General features: G+C 50.0%; 1 protein-coding gene across 1 annotated transcript in view; it reads right to left on the bottom strand.

The window, feature by feature from the left end:
* The window catches only part of LOC127042598 (zinc finger protein 560-like), a 105,383-nt gene extending 90,130 nt beyond the window's left edge, over nt 1–15,253 (bottom strand). Inside the window, exon 1 of the mRNA XM_050935926.1 lies at nt 15,154–15,253. The gene's annotated coding sequence lies outside the window, so the exon portion shown is untranslated. The remainder of the gene's footprint in view (nt 1–15,153) is intronic.
* Between the last annotated feature and the right edge of the window lie 803 nt (nt 15,254–16,056).

The following is a 16,056-nucleotide window of genomic DNA, read 5'->3' as shown; positions in this document are numbered from 1 at the left end:
CGAGGAGTTGTGTCATCTGTAATCCTGGGTGAGATTCAGTGTTCTGCTGCTGGAGCTCCCCTGTCTGGATACTCCCAGCCAGCGTTCAAGGACGCACTGAGTGTCTGTATGATAAGTAACCCTGGACTGGCAGCTCTGACTCCAGCCGCCTGCTTGTTACACCCCAGGCACATTCTGGTTTGGGTAGAGAAGGCTCAGGGTTTGAGAGAAGGCTGGGGGTAGGAAGCTTCTGTTCATTATGCTGGACCTAACCCCAGTTTTACTTGAGTAAAGAGGAGATATTTGACATTGTGTGATGCTGCTCCTGTGCTCTGTTCCCAAAGTGTTCTGCAGCAGAGGAGGGTCTCTAGTAGTATGTATGTTACTGGCCTATTGGGGTGATGCTGAAACAGGACAGGGTACAGATGGCATTGTGGGGGTGGCATGAACCTTCACTCTTCATTTCCCCTTCCAAGAACAGAAGGGACATGAATCCTTACCCAGCAAGACCATCGTCTCATAGTTCCCCTGCATGACATCTCTGTAGAGGGCTCTCTGAGTGGGGTCCAGCAGAGTCCCCTCTTCCCTGGAGAAATACACAGCCACCTCCTCGAAGGTCACCGGCCCCTGAAAGAGCAGGAGTCCAATACTCAGTACCTGCTGACCCACTCACAACCCCACTATTCACGGAACAGCAGCACCAGGGAAATGGAAGCTCCGGGAGGCACATGTTAACAGAGTCCCACCCCACCTTGCTTACAGCAGCCAGGAGGCATCAGAGGGTAGAAAGAGAGAACCTTTGTGTCTCCCATCTGACAGACAGAAGCAGGGTCTTCACATTTATCACATAGCTACTAGCCAGAGCTTAATATAGGAGATGGGGCTGTCTCTGGACCCTGATAGTGGCTCCCAGGTAGGAATCCAAGCACTCTCCAAATAAAATATATGGAAGAAAGGGGAAGTCAATCATAAAGAATAGAAGTTAGAAGGTCAGAATTGTAGTGCCCATTAACAAAGGTTTAGAGAAAATAGAGCCTATCAAACTAACGGGATATCCTTATTGGATGAGATCAAAAGTTTGGTTGCAGCTAATAGTATTGATGTAATATACCTAAACTTCCGTAAGGGACATGACTTGATTAGCACAATATTTTTACTAAAAAAAACTAGAATGATACAATATAAACACGGCATACATTAAATAGATTAAAAACTCTGATAGTAAATGGGGAACCATGATCGAGTGGATTTCTTTCTAGCAGGTTCCTGCAGGGATTGGTTCTTGGCCCTGTGCTATTTAACATTCTTATCCATGACTTAGAAGAGAGTACAAAATCATCACTGATAAAGTTTACAGTTGCCACAAAGATTGGGGTTGGTGGTAATTAATGAAATGTCAGTAGATTCAGGCTCCATCGCTGAGAGTCTGGGAAGTTGTCCCAGCCCTGGCTGGAGGGTTATTTCCTGTTCCACAAAGAGGGGAAGTTCCATTCCCAACTCCTGTGCCTTGAAATTAGGACCTATCTGACACTACACCCCCATATTCATCATAGTGGTATGATTATAATATGATTAGGACATAATTATGATCTATTTTGTAGAAGATGCATCATGTGTGGTGTCACTGGAAAAGTTCTGATTTGCTGAATATGATTATCCTATTTGTGTGCACATATCATGTTCGTATCTGAAGTTATGGATATTGACTCTGTATCTGTATTTCAAATGTGCTTACTCTGGGTAACACCCACAATGAGCCTTTCAGGTACAACAGTGAAGAAGCCAGACAGTGCTGATGGCTCAACAAAGACAATGGACTGTGGAAGAGCTTAGCCTTCCTGTGAATGTTTCAGCCAGCCTATGAGTCATGGCTACTATGACTCAGCAGGGCCTGTGACCAGACCACATGACACTAAACTCCATTTTAGTAGCTGTATTTTTCCACAAACTGGACTAGGAACTGAGTTTGGAACAAAAGGTTCCCACCATATGGAAAAGCTACATAAGGTGGGGTGTGACATCATCTCTTGGCCTCATTCTCCACACAAGAGAACTTCTGGAAACACCTGAGAAACAAAAACGGATGTGGGGGAAGTGCTGCTCCCAGGATCAAGAGAGATTTCTAGCTTGTGTATGGAAACTTGGGGGACTGCTTGTACCATCAGTCAGGGTGAGAAATTGCTAATTCAAATTCTATCCATCTAGTATGTTAGGCTTAGTCTGAGTTTTGGTTATTTGCTAAATAATCTGCTTTGATCTGTTTGTTATCACTTATAATCACTTAATCTATCTTTCTGCAGTTAATAAGCTTGTTTGATGCTTTATCTTAACCAGCGTATTTTGAGTGAAGTGTCTGGGGAAAATCTCAGCTTGTTGTGCACATCTGTCCCATATCGAGGGGAAGGGGAACTACATTAATGAGCTTGTATTATAGAGATCCCTGTGCACTATAAGATGGTATCATTCTGGATTTATACTACAGCAAGTGTGCAAGGTTGGGGAGTGGGAAATTGGCTCTTGTCTTCTATCTGTCCTTGAGTGGCTTAGGTAACGCACTCAGGTAGCTTAGTTGGCTGCATGGCGCCACCTGCTGTTGTGTTGGGTGATAACAGGCCCTGGAGAGGCTGGCGAAATCTCCAGCAAAGCAGTGTGAGAAGGGCCAGCCCAGCGTGAGGGTTAGAGGACACAGTGTAGGGATTGATCCTGGCTGGCAAACCACCAGATAGTTAATCCCTGCAACCCCCCGTTACCCCCCCGATCTTAACATGCCTGAGTAGAATGAAAAACATAGCACGTCACGCTTGCTAGCAGCGGGTGAGAAGCAGGGAGATAAGGAGGATCCTCCGCCAGTAAGAAACAAGTAAACAAGGCTGTGAATTATGCTGACAATGTAACCAGAATGAATAAAAGGGCTGCCACGCCTGCTAACGGGGCGCCCTCCTTGAGCAAACAAGCTGTCTGTGTCTGGTTCCTTCCCGCATCTGGTGACCCCGACGTGATACCAGCCCTCCGTACCCACCGGCCGGCCGAGCCGTGGTGCACCACAGTGCGTCTTCGCACTCCCTTGTGAGTATGGGGGGGGATTTGTCCGTGCAACAGAAGGCTCATGCGAAAGAGCTGGTTCAATTACTCAAGGTAACCGGTCACACAGCAGCATCGCAGCGACATGTGGAAAATTTACTCCATGTCATAGAGGTTAAATGCCCTTGGTACCCCGAGAGAGGATCTCTCGAGGTTTCCGATTGGCAGACTGTGGGTGAGCGATTCCTAAAAGAACCACGAGCACCCATCCAGTACATTTTGCTGTGGCAGCATTGTGCAGAGGCAATCGGGCGTTTGCGAAAGGAGGCGCCCCCGCTTGCCTCTCCCACCCCTACCCCATCTCCATCCTATGTCACGGAACCTCAAACCCCCTGTCCTGCCCCTCGGGCGCAGGCGACGGCCCCCAGTCCTGCCCTTTTTGATTCGCCGTCGCCTCCCTCTCTTTCGTCCTCGCCGGCTCAGAGCGCGGTGCAAGCCGCTCTTCAGCAGGCAATGGTCATAGATGCCTCCCCCTTATTGGAGGAATGGGAGGGAGACCTCCCGGCCCTCTATCCCGTTACCTATGCCTTGAATGATGCCAGAGAGAACGTTGCTACACATCACCCGTTACCATTCAAGGTTATTAGGGAAATAAATAGCGGGGTCCGCCAATCCGGCCTCCGCTCCACTTATGTGGAGGGTCTCATTGAGGGGCTGGGTACAGTCTATGTTATGTTGCCAACAGATTGGAAACACCTGTTCCGAATGATTTTATCTCCTGCCCAGTACTGTGTATGGGACAGTGAGTTCCGGGCTGCAGCATTGGCCTGCTCCTCTGCAGAGATCATCCCTGACCAGATTTATGGGTCGGGGCGGTTTGCAGAGGTGGATGCACAGTTGGTGCTCCCGGCAGAATCTTTCAAACGCACCGCACTTTCAGTCATGCGGGCGTTTCGTCGTATTCCCATGACTGGCAAACCCTTGTCGTTCTTCACTAGTATTAGACAAGGGTCCTCTGAGCCTTTTCACCAGTTTGTAGATAGATTAAAAGAAGCCACAGGCAGCCGACCTGGACTGGAATCTCTGAAAGAGACGCCGCAGGAGATTCCAGGGTGTAAAAGAACAGCCCTCCCAAGAGCAGAAGCATGTTGGAAATTCTGGACAAGCTGTATACAAGATAATCTCCCTTCCACCTCTCCCCCTCCTCTGAACATTATACACAGAAGTGGCCAGTCTGGACGTACCTGTGTAAGTATAAAAGGAGCTTCGGGCTTGGGGCATTAATATTTTCCTGAGTGATGTGGGAGCGTTCCCAACACTCTCCATTGTTGTTTTATGATTTTATTAATGAAGCTTTAAAATTCAGTCATATGGTGTGTTTTCTTTATCTTCCCCCAGCGATCCTGTAGTGTCAGCCTGATCACCTGACACGAGGGATAGATTGGTAACAGAAATTTGTCACAGTTTGGTGAGCAATTAAGAAGGGGGGAGCACTGCAGAATTTACACCATCTATTTGTTTTACCCTTGTTATTTTGTGTTTGCTTTGCTTGGTACTGTTGGTGCTATATGTTGAGAATTGCATGAGTAAAAGTATGCCTTAATAGGATAAGAAAATGCTATTTGGTTTTGGTTCTGTTCTGTTTAACCGGTTACTGTTGTTTTTCTGCTCTGTATACATTTGGGCGTTAGGAGTGTGGGCGGAACTGAACCTCTCGTTCGTAATTCCTTGGGGTGGAAGCCATGAGTGCGAGGAAGCCCTGAGGTTGAATTGAGATCCTTCTGTCCCGTCCCCTGTAGCGGACAGTGTATAGAAGTGGGAAAGTCTGACTTAGACTGTACTTCCCTCTGCGCTCTGTGTAATTTCTTTTTTCTGTTTAAGTGTCAGCAGACGGATGGGTGGACTCTAGGTAAACTCTCTAAAGGGGTTTGGATTTTTGTCCAGGTGGCAAGCCTCATGAAGGAGGACTCGGGTAGTCTTGTGAGTAAGAAGGTTTAAGGGAAAAGACCAGGAGGGGTGGGGGCTAGTTAAGAAGCCCACCCTCCTAGCTAAACTGGTAGTGGAACAAGTTGGTGCCCATGGAAGGGACGGTTCAGCAAGAAAAGCAGGATCGGGCCCAGGCAGGCAGGCAACAGAGAGAGAGATTGGAAAGCAGGTTGGAAAACTTTAAGGGTGTAGTGGAAGGAAGGAGTCAGTAAGTATAAGCGTGGGGATTTCAAATACCCAGGACTTACTTGGCATGGTGATTTAAGTTGATAAAAGTGTCTGTTGGGAGACGAGCAAGTGATTTAAGGGAGAGTGAGAAGTTAACTCTGTAGTTGCTGGAGGAAACAGCAGTTGAACTTTGTAAAAATGCTAAAGAAAAAAGTTCTTGGTGTCTGCGAAATGTTTGTAAATAAATTTAGGCAAAGAAATTATTGGATTGCTATTATTTGGTTTGGCTATGAACAATTTAGTTAAATTAGCTGAAGAATGTATACAGTGTTATGTAATTGAAAACCTGGGCTGCTTATAAAACAAATGTAAGAAAATATGGGGTAATTCCTCTGTTCTTGCCTGAAGTCAACAAGGGTATTTGTATATTTCAAGCGATGATTGTCTGCCCAGAAGGGGTGGGTAGACCTCTGTTTTTTTGTCTTTCAGATAATCAGAGAAAACTGATGCCAGCTGAACGGCATTCAACGTATCATGCATTTACTGACACAACAGGAATTATGTTTTGTGTTCTATGTCCTGTCTTGTGGTGTTTGTCTCGTGGCCAAAATTGTTGTGTTTAATATTTTCATAGGATAGTCTAGCTAAAATTAAATAGAAGGGTTAAATGCAGATACTTGTTTTATTCAACTTTGGAATACACGGTGTTTGGATAAATCAGGAGAATGTGATACACTAAAGTCTAATGCATTTGCTTAAGTAAGAAAAAGAAGCTTCATTGTCCAAATTGTTAATTAAAGAAATTGTTGTTGTAATTTGCATGCCAACGGTCTTTGAAAGCAAAGACATGAAAAGTTAACCCACTCCCCATATTGTACATGGGATCTTTCTGGCTACCTCACAGTTCTAGCCAGAGGGCTGGGGATGGTGGAAGGCTATTGGACTAGAGGTTGAATTGAATGAACTCCTCAAAGTGGGTGTGCTTGTTCTAGCTCGTTGCTCCAAAGTTCTGTAATAAGGTTATTTTAGTAAAAGAGTATGTGTGACATATATTAAATAATAAGACTAATGTACTGTATAATGGCAATGTTTACGTGTTCGTTGTTGGAAAAAGGTGTATAGGTGAAGAGTGAAAGTTTCCTTTGCAGGTTAAAGGAAGCCAAAAAGGGAAAAGACAAAAAAGAACAGAATGAGTTAACTGAAAAGAAAAAAGTAGCTAGGAGACTGTAGATAAGACACTGTCTCCATTCAAGGACACTGCTCACAGCTAAGACTTGGCTGATAACCAAGGGAAGGGGGGTGGGGCTTGAATGTGCCCAAGCAGCTATGAGATCTGCAAAACACTGCCAGGCACTAATGACATGTGTTAAGTTTCTTTTCTCACGGGTAAAGAAGCGCTACCCAAAGACCGAATCAGCCCTTGCCTTCCCAAATGCCCTTCGACTAGCCCTGGCAGGCTTTGTGGGCTCCCTGTCCTATCATATTCAAAAAGATCCTCGCCTGCATGCCATTTGTCACATTCCCACTGTATTTCGTAATCTTTGCCAGCAAACCCCCATAATTGATGCGCTTACAGTATTTACAAATTGCTGCCTTCTGCTCCCGTTGAGGCGTTGTGCACACCTTTGGCATCCCCTATAATTCACAGGGCCAAGCTATCGTTGAGCGTGCGGACCGTACCCTCAAAACAGCTCTCCTCCAACAAAAAACAAAAGGGGGAATCCCGCCCACGCTGCCCGACAAGGAGGTGTGGTTAGCACATGTTCTTTATACAATCAATTATTTAAATCTTGTTTTTGATGGTGCCCATTATATCTCCCGTTTACAGAAACACTTTAGGTGCAAGGAAGAACTCCCCGCCCCTAAAGTAACGTATAGACAACTCCCTGGAACCACGTGGAGTGCCCCAGTCCCCTTGATTACCTGGGGGCGGGGGTACGCAGCCGTTAACATACCTAAGGGGCCTGTGTGGGTCCCAGCCCGTTACATCCGTCCGTGGAAAGAGGACCCCACAGGCGGCCCGCAGCATGGCGTAGCACCAGGGTCTTAACAATCCCATTCCTGATTTCAATCAGTTATTAACAACAACAGTTACGCTGTCTCAATAACGGCGCCGCAGTACTCCCAATGCACCAGTGACGTGGGTACAAACAAAGTTCCTCCCACAGCAAGCTGAGCGTCTGCTGGAACAGCAAGAAAAGGAGAAAACCCCAGAGAATTTGTTAACTGCTTTTATTGCTTGCCTAAATGCTAATTCTTGTGTGATGTTATGTATAATGCCTTGGCCACCTCCTTGGTTGGCATACCTGGCTTAATAATTAGTAATAGTAAAAATCTTAATTGGTTAGCTTGCTCAGCGGTTAAAGCTCTTAATGCCACGTCTATTGCAGTGGCATTGCTTAATGAGGAGCAAACAGAGCTGCGCCATGGAATTTTGCAAAATAGAGCTGCTATTGATTATCTTCTTTTGCTACATGACTATGGCTGTGAAAAAATTAATGATATGTGTTGTTTTAATATTTCTGATCATTCCCATGCTATTAATAATTAAATAGCTGTAATTAAAAATCTTACTGCTCAAATTCGAATTCACAATGACCCATTCTCCTCCTGGTGGAACTGGCTATCTAGCTGGCTACCAGGATGGGGTTGGTTACATCAGGTAATAACCTATGGAGGACTTTGCCTTTTGTTCCTTATACTCACCTGCTGTGGCGTTCAGTGTATTCCCTCCTTAATTTCATTGTGCACCCAAGGGTGCCCTTGGGCAGGAAAAAAAACCTGCCCTTCCCTTCTAAAAAGTAAAGGGGGAGATGTAGGGATTGATCCTGGCTGGCAAACCACCAGATAGTTAATCCCTGCAACCCCCCGTTACCCCCCCGATCTTAACATGCCTGAGTAGAATGAAAAACATAGCACGTCACGCTTGCTAGCAGCGGGTGAGAAGCAGGGAGATAAGGAGGATCCTCCGCCAGTAAGAAACAAGTAAACAAGGCTGTGAATTATGCTGACAATGTAACCAGAATGAATAAAAGGGCTGCCACGCCTGCTAACGGGGCGCCCTCCTTGAGCAAACAAGCTGTCTGTGTCTGGTTCCTTCCCACAACACAGCAGTTCCCAGAAGCTCCACAAACTGCCTCCTGGCGGTGACAACCCATCACGCCCTACACTACACAAGTCTCAGCAGGTTTGTCACATGCTGTCCCCTCCCTATCTCCACCCGAGATATTTCTTGCTTCCCACCACCTCTAGCAATTCCCACCCTCTTATGCATTTACTGCTCCTCAACCTCCAAGCAGAGCCCCTACCCTGATAATCTCTTACCTGAGCCAGCTCCATTGCAGCCATTTCCTTGCCCCTGGGAGGACGAGATGATCTGCAGCGAAACATGGATGTTATTCTCTGGCCTGCCGGGGTGAAAAGGGCAAGGTGTGAGAATTCAGACTAGGCTTTTGTCCATTCCACAAGCCGATTCCCCCCAGCTTTTCCCCTGCTAATGCACATTCTAGGTTCTAGCACACTGTGAAGCACAGAGTGACCTTATTCCAGTACAGGCCTAGCCCCCTCCCACCAGGGTGTAACCCTCTGACACATGGGGAAACCCTCCCATTAACAGTCTCTCTCTTACACGTATCAAGTTTGCGGACAACACCAAGCTGGGTGGGGTTGTAAGTGCTTTGGAGGATTGGATTAAAATTCAAAATGATCTGGACAAACGGGAGAAATGATCTGAAGTAAATAGGATCAAATTCAGTAGAGACAAGTGCAAAGTACTCCACGTTGGAAGGAACAATCGGAGGCCAGAGAAGAGCAGAAACAAAGGAGTCACTTTGGGGGATTCTCCCTGTCATTGTCCCCAAGGCAGCTGTCTCAGGTTTACAAAGGTGTTTCATGTTCCAGCCTTTATACAGTCTCTCCTGGGAGTGCCCCTTTCATGGACTGGGCCTAGTTTTAGTTTTTGGTAGTTAACAAGCTTGGTTTATTGTTCATCTAACCAGTATGTGTGGATTGAAGTGTGTTGGAAACTCTGTTTGGGATAACAAGCTGGTGCATGTCATTTTCCGCTGATGAAATGACAGACTTCATATGAGCTTGGGTCGTTCAGTAGCGTGCTGGACAGTGCAAGATGCACATTTCTGGGGGAAAGTTGGGCACTTGAGAATTTGCTGGTTTTCTCCTGAGGTGTAATTCATGAGTGGCTGTCTAGCAGCACTCAATACTGTGTAGCTGGGAGTGAGTTACATGCTGGAGACTGTGTGTTAATTGGCCAAGAGGGGCTGTTCTCACGGGAAAACAGTGGAAAAGGCACCCCATGCTGGAGGACTGAGGTACAGCTATTTAACAGTCCAGATTGTACTCTGGGTAACATCACAGACACTCATTATGACAGAGCCTCTTACAACACAGAGAAAGTAAATCCATGTCCCAGAAATCGAAGACTCCAGACAGAGGACAAGTGTCCCTGGCACTGCTTCTTGCTGACAGAGAGGTTCAGAGACAGTGCGAGAATCCTGGGGAAGCTGGGAACAGGAAGCATGGGCTGGCGGGGTTCGGTGGAGAAAGGGAACAGGAAGGGCAGGGATATTACTGAATCCAGGATCTTAGCAGTACTAGATGACAGGATAGCACATAGTGCAGCCCATTGGAAAACACAATCCCAACTATACATACAAAATGATGGGGTCTAAATTAGTTGTTTCCACTCAAGAGAGTGATCTTGGAGTCACTGTGGATAGTTCTCTGAAAACATCCACTCAATGTGCAGCAGCAGTGAAAAAAAGTGAACAATGTAGGAAATAATTAAGAAAGTGATAGATATGACAGAATATCTCATAGATCATATTTGTAAAAACAGCAAATAAATCCATGATACACCCACATCTTGAATACTGCATGCACATGTCACCCCATCTCAAAAATAGAAATATTGGAAATGGAAAAGGTTCAGAAAAGGGCAACAAAAATGATTAGGGGTATGGGACAGTTATGCCAGACCTAACCCCCAGTTTCACTTGAGCAAACAGGAGATATTTGACACTATGCAATACGGCTCCTGTTCTCTGTTCCCAAAGTGTTCTGCAGCAGAGGAGGGTCTCTGGTATTATGTGTGTCACTGGCCTATTGGGGTGATGCTGAAACAGGACAGGGTACAGATGGCATTGTGGGGGTGGCGTGAACCTTCACTCTTCATTTCCCCTTCCAAGAACAGAAGGGACAGGAACCCTTACCCAGCAAGGTCACAGTCTCATAGTTCTCCTGCATGACATCCCAGTAGAGAGCTCTCTGAGTGGGGTCCAGCAGAGCCCACTCTTCCCTGGTGAAATACATAGCCATCTCCTTGAAGGTCACCAGCCCCTGAAAGAGTAAGAGTCCAACACTAAGGACTTGCTGCCCCACTCACAGCCCCAATATTTGTGGCAGAGAAGAGTGAATCAAATGGAAGCTCTGGGTGGATCATAGTCAGGAGAGTCCCACCTCGACCTGGCTCAGAGTATCAAGCAAATGCCAGGGTGAGGGGATGAAGGGAGAGCCCCTTATCTCTCCCAGCATATCCATCACCCCCCTACTAGCCACTGACTGATACAGGAGATGGAGCCCCTAGCAGGGTCCAGGGAGAGCTTGCTGGTAGGATGCCCAACACCCTCCTCATTGTGAGGAGTGGGATATGAAGGGAGAGGCAGCTCCAATAAGCCTGACTCATGGGTGTCCCCTTTATATCTCACAGCAGCTGATGGTTAATGAGGTCAGGCTCCAGCACTAGGAGTCTGGTGGGTGGGTTATTTTCTCTCTTCACAAATTAGGGCATTTCCACCTCCAAACCTCCTGGGTCTGTTCCTAGAATCTAGGCCACTTAGTAAATAACTCCCAGCAGGTCTGCCACACCCTGGCCTCCTCCTTTCCCCACACTGTGAATTTCCTGCCCCGCTCCAACCTCCAAACCAGACTCTGCAAACCTTCCCACCTCTGGTGTATTTGCTCTCCCTTTCCTCCAGCAGGAACCCACCAGCAACCCCCCGATAATCTCTACCTGGACTGACTCCACTGCAGCCATTTCTCTTCCCTGTCCCACGCCAGGCTGGGATGAGCTGGAGCAAAACATTCTGCAGCCTGTCTGGGGGAGAAGGGCAGTTGTGGGCGTTTCAGAACCGGTTTTAGTTAATTTCACATCACAATTCCCCCAGGCCCTTTCCCTGCAGACAGACACCCTAGATTCTGTCATGCTGGGAAATGCTCAATCTGTTTATTACAATTTAGACCTGGCCCCTCCTGCCAGGCTAAGTCCACAGACACATTTTTAACCTCCCTTCTCTCTCCCCTCACCCCTTCTCTGAACACAAGGCTAGAAAAGAGCAGAACCAAAGGAGTCACTGTGGGGGATTCCCTCAGACACTGACCCCACGGCAGCCACACCCCAGCAGGGGGAATATGGAGTCAGGAACTGGCTTTTGCTCTGTCTGATCCTTGTTTTGTTCACTGGAAAGTGGTTCTGCCCCAGGATGCAGCAATACATGTGTCTGGGTGGACTAGAGAGCTGGAAATCTCTCCCCCACATTCATTTCTCCCACTGCCCCTTTCAGCCTCTCCTTCCCCTGTCCTCTCTCCCTGCCCCTCTGGCTGGAACAGTCCCATTCCTGGGGGCTTTGCTCTCCCATGGCTGGATTTCCTCCTGGCAACCGCTAATGGGAGGAGAAATGAGGTGGTGTTGTTTGTGCAGAGTCACTTTCTTGCCAGACCCTAGGACATTCCCTGAGGTCTTTCAGTTACCTGGAGACTCTGGCTCAGAATTTAGTAGTAACAGGGCCCAAGACTGCCCTAGGGGGCTAGGACCAGCTGCAGAAAGTCATCCCCTGGGCCGGGCAGAGAAGAAGCTTTAATTAAGGTCACTTCCCAGCACAGAGCCCCACTGGGGGAGCAGCAGCTGCCAAGCCTGGTCTCCCAGATCACAATGGAGGCTGCAGCATCTGACCCAGGAAGCTGAACCCCAATATCCTGAGCAGAGAGGGACGGAGTGTATGAGCAGCTTCCCTCCTTTAGCTCTCAGGGGAGAGCAGCTAATGGGAGCCCCTCCTCACAGGGAGAATGGCTGATCTCATCTGACCCACTGTCCATCTGGAATCACTCCTTGTCTTTCCATACAGTGACTCTGGATTAACAACGGTCTCAATGACACCGGATTTCAGAAAGAATGAGTTCAGAACGCTGTGGAAAAGACTATCGTGTGGCAGTGCTGACTCCCTTCCCACCTCCCTCACCCCCGCAGATCTAGGACAAGGACTGGGGGCAAAAATTTTCCAAACGGAACCGAAAGTTCCTGCAGTTTTCAAAAGAGGAGAAAAGTAAATTCTGTGAATTCACAGTAACAGTGTTTGCTAAGTGGACAGAAAGTTATCACAGTGACAGGGCACGTGACTGGGGAATGGACTTGGTGACCTGGTGACTAGGAGCCAGGACTCTGGTACAAGTTGACCAGAGAGAAGGATCATGGTTAGCAGCAGCCCCCAGACACCCCCTAGTACCCAGAGCCCAGACCCCCCAGCCAGGGGCCCCAGACACCCCCCAGCCAGGATCCCATCAGATATTCCCTGGGACGCAGCCCCCAGAGTCCCTGGCCAGGGACCCCAGATACCCCTCAAAGCCCCACCGGCCAGAGAACCCCCACCACACCATGATTGCCAGGTTGGGAATCCCAAAGGGTTCCCCCCACCAAGAGCCCCCAGCAGCCAGGGACCCCCTCAAGGGACCCCCCCCCACTGGGAACTCAGTCCCTCACTGCCTGCCTAGGAACTTCCCCACCCTCCAGAACGATCTACCCTGACATTTGCCTGGGACCCCCTCCTCTGCCCAGTGTGACCCCCTGATGCTTTACAGTGCGACCCATCACTCTGCTTCCCTGGCATGCCCTCACCTAGTGCCAGGGATCCCCTCCCCCAGCTCTGTGCACTGGGCATGGCAACAAAACCAGGAACCAGCGGGGGAAGCACAGACAGAGCCCCTGGCACAGAACCAGGCTCCCTCTAACCCTCTGTCCCGCCTCCCCAAGAGACACCCACCCCCACTGTTCTGCAGCCACCAGGCCCCCAGCGATACCCACCTCCAGGACCCATAGCCTCAGGGATGGGCACATCAGAACCACCACCCCCGAAAACCCCAAACCTCCACAACCCAACCAACCTGACTAGGGTACCCCCTGCCCAGCCACCCAGAGGCCTCCCCCTACCAAAATGCCCCTTCAGCTGCAATCTCCCCACACAGACACCTTCCCTGCCCCTGCAAGTGTTACCTCACAGAGTGTGAGAAGTGGCTAGAAAGTTAACACCACCTCCTGCTGGCTAGTCACACAGGCAGAGGGAGCCTGGGGAGTGCTTCTTTAACAGGAGAATGGAAGGCCTGGAGGGCAAGAAAGATCCACGGGCTGTCACTAGCAAATAATGGCCACCATGGATCCACCCCAGAGGCGGCTGCATCTTAGCACATTGGGAAACAACCCATCATATTCAATTAGAAATAACACAACTAGAGAGGAGTGGGGCAAATGTTTGGGGTATTTTATATCAATCTTTGACACACGCAGAGAGAACCCTGTCACAAACGACATTTGACAACATGAGAGAAAACCACCAAGATCGGAGGGGATTTGATGATGCTATTAAATAACTAGTGGAAAAGGGGGACTGTTGGACTGGATTTTATATGACTGTCCAATACATAAACAGAATGTGATGGTCCCCCCCGGCCACGGGGCAACCATTCACGTGAGCAGCTCAGAGCCCTTTGAGGAGCTGATTTAAGGGCGGGGTGGGGAGCTGGAAGGCTCCCTGGACAATGGAAGGGGGCCGCAGGGGAATTGGGAAATGGGGTCTGGGCAGTCTCCATGGAGGATGTGCTCCTCCCTTCCCTTCCCTGCCCTGGCAGAGAACGGGAACCTCATCCCATCCCACTCCAGTGGGAGCCATGTTCTGGGGAATGACCCAGGGCAACAATTTCCCACCCAAACAAGGACAAATCGCTGCAGATAAAATGGGTGGGAAAATCCACCCCCCATCGGAGAGATTTTAAATTGACATTTGAGAAGTATGGAGAGAAAAGGGAAAATCAGAGGCAATTAGAGAGCTGATCTTTGGGGGGGGTGGGAGGAGAATCTCCCTGGATTTTATAGCCACGTGTGATAATGAGAGAGAAAAGGGGAAATCTTGAGAGAATGTGTGTGTGGGAGGAAGTGGCAAAAACTGGGACAGGATCCAGTTAACTCACCTCCCTCCCACCCCGGGAATGTCCTGGCTGCACAGAGACAGATCTACACCCCCACCCCAGTGACCTCCCCCCCCTGCAACTCCGGCTTTTCCTCCCCCCCCGACACCTCCGCCCTCACACCAAAGGGGGGGGCTCTGCCAGCGCCTCCCCCTGAGCTCAACTCCTGCTCCTCCCTCCAGCCCGGATTGTGCCCTTTAGCCCCCCACGAACCCTGCCTCCAGCTGCCTGACCCCCCCTGTCCATCAATTTCCTGCTCTGCGCCCGCCCCTCCCACGCTCCCTGTTACTTCCCCGCCCCGCTCCAGCCCCGTCCCCAGCGCCCGGCGGAACGTTACGGCTGGTCCGGGCAGGGGGAAGGGCAGCGGCTTCAGCGGCTGTTACTGGGCATGCGCACTGCCCGGGAGTAGCACATTGCTATGGGGAGGGATTTAATACACCGCCCCCCCCCGCCTGGCCCGGGGTCTGCCCCTCCCCTCCCCCACACGACGGCCGGGCCCCGGCCCCCCCATCCCAGCGGGGTGGGCGGACGGATTTTCCTGCAGCTCCACTGGGGCCGAGGCGCCTTCAAGGCTTCTCCCAGGTTCCCTGGGGCAGAGTCACTTTCCTGCCCCCCAGCGCCTCTCATTCCCCGTGGGCTCCGGGTCACAATGTCCCACCGACCTTCCCCCGCCTGCAGCTCCGGCTTCTCCCCCCCCGCCCCCGCCAGCCACACCAAGGGGAACCCCCGGGCGCCAGTCTCTGTCCCCACCTGGATCCCAGCGGGGCCGGGGGCAGATCCTGGCTGCAGCTGAGAACAGCGGCTCCGCTGCGGCTCGGGCAGCTCCAGCGCTGCTGGCAGCACGTGGAGAACCAGGAAGAAGCTGTTCAGCCCGGGCTCTGCGTCACAGTGTGCCAGAGCCCCGCCCCCGGGAGCTGCCCCGCCCCTGAGCTGAGCCAGAGCCCCGCCCCCAGGAGCTGCCCGCACCTGGGATGTGTCAGAGCCCCGCCCCCTGGAATTTCCCCATGTTGGGTCTCTGAGCTTTGTTCTCCTGCCGCCTTCTTCCCAGCACCCCCTGCTCCCTTCCTGTGTCTGCAAACACCCCACCTCCCCCGGGGCCAGCTGCAGTGCTCGCTGAGGCTGACTCCAGTGGCTGAAGTTGCCTCCATCTCTGCTTCACCTGGAGGGGGAGAGACAAAGAGAGGAGATGGTCCCAGGGTGTGAAACCAGAATCAGGGGGCAAGGAAAGAGGGACTGTTTGGAAAGGTGGGTTTTTTGTGGGGGGGGGGGTGAGCCAGAGGGATTCAGAAGAAGTTGGGCAGCAGAGGCTCAGGGAAATTGAGGGGAACCTCCTGGGTGTCTCAGTGTTGCCCAGGGTTTGTACAGCACCTTGCATAATATGGGGTCTGATCTCAGTCATGGTCTGTGCAGCACCTGGGAGCCCTGATGTCTGTTTCCTGATCACAGGCTCTGGGAATGGAGAGAGGGAAACCTCAGCACCTGAAGGTTAATGCAGCCCTGTGTGCAAACCCTGCTAGGGTGATCCGACAGCAAATGTGAAAAATTGGGATGGGGGTGGGGTTAATAGGCACCTATATAAGAAAAAGACCCAAAAATCGGGACATCTAGTCATGCTAGTCCCTGCTGTTCTCATAAGGGGTCGGCTTAGAGAGG

This window comes from Gopherus flavomarginatus, unplaced genomic scaffold (genome assembly GCF_025201925.1).
Source record: "Gopherus flavomarginatus isolate rGopFla2 unplaced genomic scaffold, rGopFla2.mat.asm mat_scaffold_67_arrow_ctg1, whole genome shotgun sequence".
Classification (NCBI taxonomy): Eukaryota; Metazoa; Chordata; order Testudines; family Testudinidae; genus Gopherus; species Gopherus flavomarginatus.
This window is presented reverse-complemented; position numbering and strand designations above follow the sequence as displayed.